At 45.9% G+C, this 10,338-nt stretch overlaps 1 long non-coding RNA gene across 1 annotated transcript; it reads right to left on the reverse strand.

The window, feature by feature from the left end:
- Positions 1-3,277: 3,277 nt before the first annotated feature.
- Positions 3,278-5,832, reverse strand: LOC128850773 (uncharacterized). The gene is made up of 3 exons (XR_008448068.1): positions 5,766-5,832; positions 4,073-4,165; positions 3,278-3,308 (listed from the first exon to the last, which is right to left on the reverse strand). It is a non-coding gene; the product is annotated as an uncharacterized LOC128850773 (long non-coding RNA).
- Between the last annotated feature and the right edge of the window lie 4,506 nt (positions 5,833-10,338).

Here is a 10,338-nt window from a genome sequence, read left to right on the forward strand (position 1 = left end):
TACTCCTCAGCACCTCATCCACCTGTCCCTTAAACACCTCCAGGGAAGGTGATTCAACCCCCTCCCTGGGCAGCTTATTCCAGTGCCCAATGACCCTTTCCATGAAAATTTTTTTCCTGATGTCAAGCCTGAACCTCCCCTGGCAGAGCTTGAGGCCATTCCCCCTTGTCCTGTCCCCTGTCACTTGGGAGAAGAGCCCAGCTCCCTCCTCTCCACAACCTCCTTTCAGGCAGTTGTAGAGAGCAATAAGGTCTCCCCTCAGCCTCCTCTTCTCCAGGCTAAACAACCCCAGCTCTCTCAGCCGCTCCTCGTAAGACTTGTTCTCCAGCCCCTTCACCAGCATCGTTGCTCTTCTCTGGACACACTCCAGAGCCTCAACATCCTTCTTGTGGTGAGGGAGCCCAGAACTGAACACAGTACTCAAGGTGCAGTCTCTGATGCCCCCTTTACCCCCATTTTCCCCCCATGATGCCCCTTTTGCCCCCCCATTCTGACCGTTGATTCCCTCTTTTTACTGCACAAGACCAGGAACCATGCAGATATCCCAGTACTGGGCTGGCACTGGGCACACTGGGCTGGCACCTCCAGGAGCTCAAAGGGTTGGCTTTGCAGGGTCAAGGGAGGCTCTTTCTCTATTCTCACCTTCCTTGCAGTCCTCAAAATCCCCTAAACCCAAGGCTTTGACAACAAAGACTTGGAGTTTGGCCTTCAAGAACATCATCAAAGCCACCAGGAGAGCCACGTTGCTTTTCCATATGGAGAAAACCAAAAGGAGAAGAGTGCTCCCCATGGCCCCCGATCCCCCCCCCTCCACCCAATGCCCACAACAAATCAAAGCAAGGCTTTTGACTCTGGGTTTGGCGGCTTTATAGAAAGACCATAGTGAACCTGCTGAGGTAGAGCTTCCGACAGCAGGTGGCAAGAGAAGTTCACTGTAGAACTGTCTTCTTTCCAAGAAGACCAGGAGGACATGCCTGGACAGCTGGAATCATGGAGCCATGGCTTGGGTTAGGTTGGGTTGAGGGTGACTGGGAGGAGGGATATAGGGACCTGGAGGGGTACTGGGGTGGGGTGGGGACTGGGAGGGCGTGAGGGGGTAAAAGAGAAGGTTCTGGGGAGACCTTAGAGCACCTTCCAGTACAGAAAGGGGCTCCAGGAAAGCTGGGGAGGGGCTCCCAGTGAGGGAACACAGAGATGGGAGAGGAGGAATGGGTTTAAACGGAAAGAGGGGAGGAGATCGATGAGATGTTCTCCTGGGGGTGGTGAAGCCCTGGCCCAGGCTGCCCAGAGAAGCCGTGGTTGCCCCATCCCTGGAGTAGCTCAAGGCCCACACTGGGCTGGCACTGGGCACACTTGGCTAGCACTGGTCACACCGCTCTGGCACTGGGTACACTGGGCCAACACAGGGCACACTGGCACTGGGCACAATGGGTTGGAACTGGGCACACTGGCAGTGGTCACACTGGCACTGGGCACACTGGTATGTGAAACACTGCGTTTGTGCTGGGCAAACTGGGGTGGAATTGATCACACTGGTCTGGCACTGGCCACCCTGGCCCTGTCCACACGAGCACTGGGGTCTGGCACTGGCCTGAAGAGTCGAGGAGACTCTTGTCTCCACGCAAAGCACCGTCTTCTTTGAAGACCTGCAGATCCCCGTCCTGGGACAACTGCTTGGACATTTCTTCGTCTTCCAAGAGTCTCAGAGACAATGTAAGGACATGTTTCTACAGCTAACAACAGCTTTTTAGGTAGCATTCCATCACACGTAAGCATTGCCCCACAGCTGTGTCACCACCCCGTGAGACCTAACGCAGCAGACTGAGGTTTAAGCTCTTCAACCAAAATGCAGCAGCTATGGCCCTGCTAAGCTGATCCATCTGATGAGCACCAACACTTATCCTTGGTGATTCCTCTTTGGGTTCCCCTTTGCTGCCTGGCTGCTCACACAACTTGCCTGCAGCCACATCTCTGCATTTCGCTCTGTAGCTCCGCTTTCTGGCTCACGATGCTCCAGCACTGGTTCCCACTCCAGACACCAGCACCATCCTCCCCACTCATCTCACACTTTACTCCAGACATTGTGGCACTGTGGACATCCCACAGATTACCCATTCCACCTAATCCCTGGACCATGCTTCTTCCCTGGCTTCTTGCCCAGGAATGGTCTTCCCCAGGATCTGAACTTCAGCTTCACAAACTTTCATATCTGGTTCACGTTTATATTTTTCTCCTTTTCTCCTTCAAAAATGGGATCGATAATCAGAGTCCAAGTGAGAACAGCTTTCTGCAATTGTTGCATGATTCCTCCTGCCAAAGTGTCAAACCTAAACTGCAGACCAGAGGGTAGTTCGGAGAGATTTCAGCAGAAGAAGACCAAGGGCTTAAAGGAAGGGACAAGGAATCTTCCATCAGTACAGCCTGTGTGTGTGCTCAGCCTTCTACATTAGAAAAACAGATTGCTGGTTAACAGCAGGTTATTTTATTGCATTACCCTGGTTGTCAATTTCATATTGATTATTGATGAAATGAGTCATCATTACAGAACTTATTCTTCTTGGGTAAAGATGGTATAGGAGAAAGAAATATGTTTCTAAGAGAAAAACCCCAGCAGTGTAAAGAAACGGTATGTTGCTCACCTGTATTTTGAAAGGTAACTCTTCCCTATCTGCACGTGAGGGTGTGAATAATTTAGAGTAAGAAATAACAAAACATTCAGACTCCTCTGATTTAAGCCGCCTTAAAAGAGCAGTAGGAAAAGGGTAGCCGCATCCTTTCTAATACAGGCTGCTGGTCTAGTTTAGAGACAGCCATAAATTTAACATGAGAACCAGGGACGTAACAAGAAGCAGCTTGGACTGTAAAAAAGCTGTCTATAGACATACAAGATATTCTCAAATAAAACAAAATTTATTTTGACATATTAAACTATTAAACCTTCAGAACACAAAACAATTGCAGTTAAGTATTTTTTTAAAAAACAGAAGAACTCATAAGTAAACAGGATGACACTCTTCTCGTAGAATTTCCTCCCTGCAGACAGGGCAGCGTGTGGTATCTACAAGGGCGGTGAACAGGCAGCAACAACAGAAGAGATGTCCACATCTAGTTGATATCAGCTGCTTCCCCTTTTGCACAATCTGGAAGAAAATAAATCACAACAGGTGTTTAGAATAAAGAATTCACCTTTGCACAGCTCACTCTCTGCCCCGCTCACCCTCCGACAAAAAAGAAACAATGGCAACATGTGGCTCCTTACCTCCGAGTAGATGTCCATGCAAATTGGACATTTAATGGGACCAGACGGCCTGGCAGGAGAGAGAACAAAACCAGAAAGAAGGGGCATCCATTAATTTCACTGTGCACTGAGGGTTACCCACACATAAAACATCATGTCATCATGCGACTGCACGAAGTAGCCACGATGCATTTCACCTGAAGGTCCCCGCGTACCTATAACTCTCTCAGTCTGTTTCATTCAGTAAGTAGTTAGGGTCTCCCTTACCTGAAGGAAACAGCGCTTCCTTAGGAAGGAGGTGCAGTTCCTCACCCTGCTCTATTGGTACAGGTCACAGCAGTCTACAGCACTGTGCTGTGCACGTATGGTACGATTAATCTTCAATAGGGCTTAACAAAGGGTTTGCGGAAAAAATATAGCTATCGTTTCTAGAAGCCAAAGCAGTTGTCAGAAATCAAAGCACCTCCTACTCTAATTGAGTAACATCCCAGCCCAGTAACATAGTCATACCAACAAACTCCTTCCTTGTAAAATGTGTGATTATAGGAAGTGCTTTTTCCTACTGTTCGGCTCTGTCGTTCACAGCATTTCAGGGTCTCTCAAGTCCCTATAGCATCAGAGGTGTTAGGGAAGGATTTGATGATCAACAGAACAAAACCTGGTGGTTTTAGGGGTTTTTTTTTGGAATGACTTCTCGTCTACAGTGCAATTATATCTTAGGCGTGAAGCTTTTGTACAGTAATCCAACACAGCTAAAAGCCTGCAAAGCAGTTTTCCAGTTTGTACTGTATATCAGAAATTAGTCCTTAGGAAGACACTTCACGGGTTACATACATATCATCCTCTCTTTTTTCACGTTCCTTATGCCGTAGGTCACAGAAGTCCCACCATCTCTGGTCCGTCAGTCTGGGACATCTTCTTGTCTCTCTGTAATTTAATTATGGCAAGTTAGATTATAAACATATAGCCCTGGAACTATCCCTCAAATGCACGCTTATAAATGGTGTGTGACTTTTGTCTTTAGTTCCTTTACCACAACACAGGCCAATCATCCTTTTGACAATTCCTTATCCAAAGCAGAGAGTCCAGTGAAGAAAGTGCTGATGAAAACTATTACCATCTCAGGGCTTACAGAATATCTGTGTTTCCAAAACTAAAAAATAAGCCATACTTTGAGGAGCTTTGATGTATGTTCTTTCAGATACTTTCTACAATCTCTGGTAGCTACTATCAAACACAGACTGATCCATTCTCAAAGACAATGGACAGATATTTTACTACTGTATGTTCTATTTTGGTCAAAGCAGATCCAATCAATGCTGTGCAAGTTCATTGGGAAAAAAGCATAAAAAAATTTAGGACAATTGCATTATTGGTTGTAAAGTGTCAACTCACCTTCAAAATCCTTGAATTGAAGAAAGAGAGAGAAAAGAAAAAAGCAAATAGACTTCAGCGTGCCCTACAAGTGTTATGTACAAACATCAGAGAAGCTGTGAAGCTAGACTATAACAAGCTATGATTGGCTGAATATCAGTCTGTTTTTGTGAGCAAGAATGTCGCAAGTAGCAGTAACGCAGCTCCTGGTCTGAAAAGAAGTAATCAGGTGCTCCTGGTTCTGCTCACTCTGCTGCAAAGGGGTAAATGTGAAGGCAGCTTAGGAACCACCTGAACACAATCCTACCTGCTTTCACTACCAGGACTGTAATTGGACTTAGGCTGGGGGAGATTCTTCCCCTCCTTCTCCCTCAAACAGGCAACTTTAGGTGTGAGATCCAGAAACGGTTCATAGCAGGTTAAGAGCTGCCGAATGAAAAAGACAAGCCCAAAGATCCTCTTGTCTCTGGTGCAGCTGGGGCCGGGGCAGTGCACATGATCTTGTCACGCTTGAGGCCTTGCCTTTGCAAAGGCTCACGAACGAGAGCACCAGGAGAGACCCCCCATGCTCTTCCCACCACTTATTTCTGGTCCTGCACAGCAGTGGTGGCCTCCCAAAACTCAGGTTCTAAAGAACCCTGGGACTGGACCGAATACACAGCTAGCTTTAAAAACAGCAGTAAAAGAGAAGTGGATTGTCTAAAAGACTTTGTGGAGTAAAAAACTGAAATAGTTTGTGCCACAGTCAGCTCCAGTGGTGCTTGGCATCTCCACAAAATAAAGCTTTGCCTTTGTAAAGTCAAAGACTTCACCTCTGATCTCCTTCACTTTGTATTTTATATTGTCTGCCTACACCTTTGATATATGTATCACAACTTCCATTTGAAATTGCGCCTCCTGATCGTGTGCTGCCTATGACTGGTATCTATTCTCCCCAGGCTCTGGAGCAACAAGCTCTTTTAGATGACTCTTCCACTATCTGCAAGTACACCCCTAGAGCAGCTTCCGTGTTAACCTGAAACACATGGCTTTCAGGCAGGGACAAGCCAAAGTTTAACCTACAACTTATCCTTAAAGACACATTCTGTCAGGGAGCACAAAACAGACCTAATCTAAGGACAAGATGTAGATAAGCGAGCTGTTCATTACTTACCACAACAGAATCATCCTGAGTTAGATCGATGACCACAGGATCCCAGGATGCACAAGTCAGATCTCTTATTTCTTCATAACCTTCAAAACACAACGTTACAACCAAGATCAGAGAGCACAAAGGAGTACGATTTTCTGTCACTACGGAACACGGGGAAGTAGGATTCAACCTTGCCCTATCCCTCCTCTGTTCTGGAATGAACCCAACATTTCACTCAAGCTTTGCCCTCAACAGGCCACATGGCAGCAGTGGTAATGCTCTTTCTGCAAGTTGCAACGCAAGAGGAACAGCACTAGAGCTCCTTAGACAGGTCTGCGGGAGGTACACAGCAACAGATTATTCATCTGACAGAGAAGAACGTGGATCACGCACAATAAAATAGCAACCATATAGGATATAATAATTTCACAGGGCTATGCTCTCAGTGTCCCTCTCTCATGACTCTTCCAGCCGTTCACTGTGCAATGCACAGCAAAAACTGAAAAAGCCATATCGTTACGTGAAAAACCAACAGTTGCTTGAAATCCGTCTGAGGATTTCAGAAGGCAAGTTCGATTTCTATGGAGGAGGCAAAGGAGGCTGCTTAGATTGAGATACTTTTCTAAAAATGTTCTTGTCAATAATAGCCTCTTCCTTGAGGGATGGGGCACAGCTAATGACAAACTTTGAATCTAATACATGGGAGTACCCAAACGGCATTTGACTCTCTCTTCAGAGGCAGCTGCAGTAACTTCCAGCTCATTGCTGGCTGAGCAGCACGTGAGTACCTCTCTCACACAACCCATCTAGCACGAGTGGGGAGTGTATTAGGAAATGACTAAAACGTGGCTCAGGGGGCTTGTTGGGTACCGATGCCATACCAGAGGCTTTCTAAAGGCAGTGGTTTCCCTTCCTCCCCAGAAAAGGATACAGAAACGGGTAAACATACAGATTCAGTGGAACACCAAACCTCCAGAAGTACTTTGAATTTTTTTTTCTTCATTTTAGCACTGTCTTTTGGTAAATACACATTCCATCTATGATGCTCACGTTTGCTTAAAATGGAAGAACCCCAAATTTAGGACAATTCCATTATCAGTGTTAAAGTGTCAACTCACCTTCACCAGACTGGCATCGATGCATATGGAAGAGAGAGAAAAGAAAAATACGATTAGACTATGGTGTCAACCCCCACTGTAACACACAACTACAACTAAACAAGTTAGGAGCGGAAGGCTATCACTCCATTTTTTGACCAAGAACATTAAAAGCAGTGGTAACTCAGCTGCTGCTCTGAAAAGAAGTAATCAGGTGGTTCAGGTTCTGCTCATTCTGCTGCAAAGGGGTAAATGTGGAGGCAGCTTAGGAACCACCTGAACACGCTCCTACCTGCTCCCACTACCAGGACTCTAATTGGACTTAGGCTGGGGGAGGTTCTTTCCCTCCTTCTCCCTCAAACAGGCAACTTTAGGCGTGAGATGCAGAAACAGTCCATAGCAGATTAAGAGCTGCCGAATGAAAAAACAAGCCCAAAGTTCCTCCTGTCTTTGGTGCAGCTAGGGCCGAGGAAGTGCATATGAGATTGTAAGTGTTATTGCCGTTCCTTTGTAAAGGCTCACGGACGAGAGCACAAGGAGAGACCCCCATGGTATTCCTGCCACTTGTTTCTGGTCCTGCACAGCAGTAGTGGCCTCCCAAAACTGAGGTTCTAAACTACACAGACAGGATGGAACGCCACCCTAGCTGTAAAGCTAGTAGGAAAAAAAATGGACTTTTCAAAGTTTCATGGAGTCATAAAGTAAACCAATTTATGACATTGTTTGCTACTGATGTGCTTGCATTTCTTTGGTTGGAGAAAATGGAAATGCTGTTGCAGTTCAAGTCTTCGTATTTGTGAAACCAGGGACATCCTGTGATCTTCACTTCTGATTCACTTAATCGGCCAATACCTTTTATATGTCTGGAAAAGCTTCCACATTCAATTGCATCTCCTTATGTCACGCCACCCAGGAAAGGTATGTCTTTTACTAAGCAGCACCTTCAGAGCAGCTTCAGTATTGACCTGTAACGTGGGCCTTTCATGCACCGACAAATCAACTTTGAGTCTACAACTCATCATTAAAGCCAGATTCTGTCAGGACGAACGATGCAAACCTAATCTGAACACAACATTTACATAAACGTGCTGTTCCTTACTTACCCGAACAATATCGTCAGATGCGTTTTCAGATTCAGATGTTTGCCCTTCAAGATCTTCACCAGATGGATGGGAACCCTCAGCTTCCTCAGCAGCTTCAAAACACAATGTTAGAGTCAAGATCAGAGGCTGCAAAGGAGTAAACTTTCCTGCCACTATGCAACAGACGGGCGTAGGATTCAACCTCGCCCCTATAGATTCAGGTTGACTTATAGCTTTATTTGGATATAATAATTTTACAGTATTCCTACTGGTAGGTTTCCATTCCTCCCTAGAAAAGGACCCAGAAACCAGTAAGCGTAAATGTTAAGTGGAAACCCAACCCTTCAGAAGCAGTTTATGTTTTTCCCAAGTTATAATGAAAGCTTACCAGTGTCTTCCCCTGAGTCAGACTCGGTATCCCGTTCTCTTTCCCAATCCAGCAGTCTGAATCGTTTTGCCATTGGGCTGCCATTAAGTCCTCCTCCGTGGCGCTTCCATTGGTTCTAAGAGATACCAAGGCCTTAGCACTTTCTTTAGGACTAAATCTAATGTGGCCCTCAGCTTTGTAGCACCATTGAGAGCACACCACGAGACACAAAATTCTCTTCTGAAAGGCTGTTGTAGGCAAAGGATGGTGCCATTTGTCACTCCTAGCTGAACACACCGCATCCAAGAAACATGTCACCCCAGACCTCTTGGCACTTGTGCCACAAAGAAAAAACAGATCATGATGGTTTGCAAGTGACAAAACTAGTTCACCATTCTATCAGGTGTCACCTTCCAGGCAGCCATTGGAATCAGTCTGACCTAAGGTTTTTTTGAGCACTGAGGAAGATTAAACACCTTAAATATCACAGAAGGTGATGTTATGTGAATATGCTTATGTTTACAGTGTATTTACTACAAACTCATGGTGTGGTCATGGTGTTTCTTCATTAGAACTAGAGACAAAATTGGAAGTACAAAGACCATGAACCTAATTTTAAGGAAGCAACCACTACCAATTCCTTATATTCAGCCCTCTACCTTCTCCCCAGTACCAGGACCCTAATTTGACTTAGGCTGGGGGAGATTCTTTCCCTCCTTCCCCCTCAAGTTCTGGGGCAACAGGCTATTTTAGGCTACTCTCTAACAGTCTGTAGGTACACCTGCAGAGCAGATTCCCTCTCGACCCTCAGTGCACGGCTATCAAGCACTGGCAAGTAAACTTTGAGTCTACAACTCCTCCTTAAAGCCAGATTCTATCAGGACCCTAATTTGATTTAGGCTGGGGGAGATTCTCCCCCTCTTACTCCCCCAAAATAGGCAACTTCAGGTGTGAGATCCAGAAACACTCTATAGCAGGTTAAGAGCTTCTGAATGAAAAACCCAAACCTAACGTTCCACTTGGCTTTGGGGCAGCTGGGGCTGCGGCAATGCAGATGATGGTGTAATGTTTGAGGCCTTTCCTTTGCAAAGGCTAACGAACGGGAGCACCAGGAGGACACCAATGCTGTTCCTACCACTTCTTTCTGGTCCTGCACAGCAGCTATGGCCTGCCAAAACTGAGATTCTAACGAACACCGGGAGTGGATCGAATACCTGTCTAGATTTAAAAATAGCAGGGAAAAAAGTGGGATCTGTTAACGACTTCTCACAGGAATAAACGGCACTAGTTTGTGCCATGGTCAGCTCCAGTTGCGCTTGGCATCTCTGGCAGGACAACCGTAAACTGATGGTTCAACTAAATGCTACATACTAGTGAGGTCAAAGTATTTCTGTGATCTCCTTCACTTGATTTTATTTACATAATTGCCCTAAACCTTCAATATATCCGGCAAAGATTCCACTCTAAATTGCGTTTCCTGGTGGTGCACTACCCGTGACTGGCATCCATCCTCCTCAAGTTCTGGAGCAACAAGCTATTTTACATGACTCTTCCACTAGCTGCAAATGATACTGCCAGATGGTGATGCACTCTTAGGTCCTTTTGGTTTTGAAGATGAACTCTGCCTAAAATGATGTATCAGAGCCACGTTTAACCCTCGATGTCACACTGCTTCTTGACATGCCAGCAGACAAGCCAAGAAGATCAGGCTTTGAATGTCTAAGGCCTCGGTAAGCTATGACCCAAACTCAAACCTGGTGAGGATTAAACCTTATGCGTACTACTGCGTTCAGGATGTCCATATATTTGTACTGCACAGATCTTCAAATATAGGTCAAATACCCATTTCAGCAGAGTGTTTCAAAGCCTTAGCATTCAGACTTCCAGATTCCTCGAGTTTAGTAGTTGCCAGCAGAATTCGTCACATACATTTGTGATGCCCCCACAGCGGGTATACCAGGCTCCCTCTCACCCTTGAGCTACACTTCAGTAAACGAGGGGCGAGCATCCTTAGAGAATAACACACCGGAGAGGCATCTCTGGTCATT

This window comes from Cuculus canorus, unplaced genomic scaffold, assembly GCF_017976375.1.
Source record: "Cuculus canorus isolate bCucCan1 unplaced genomic scaffold, bCucCan1.pri scaffold_69_arrow_ctg1, whole genome shotgun sequence".
Classification (NCBI taxonomy): domain Eukaryota; kingdom Metazoa; phylum Chordata; class Aves; order Cuculiformes; family Cuculidae; genus Cuculus; species Cuculus canorus.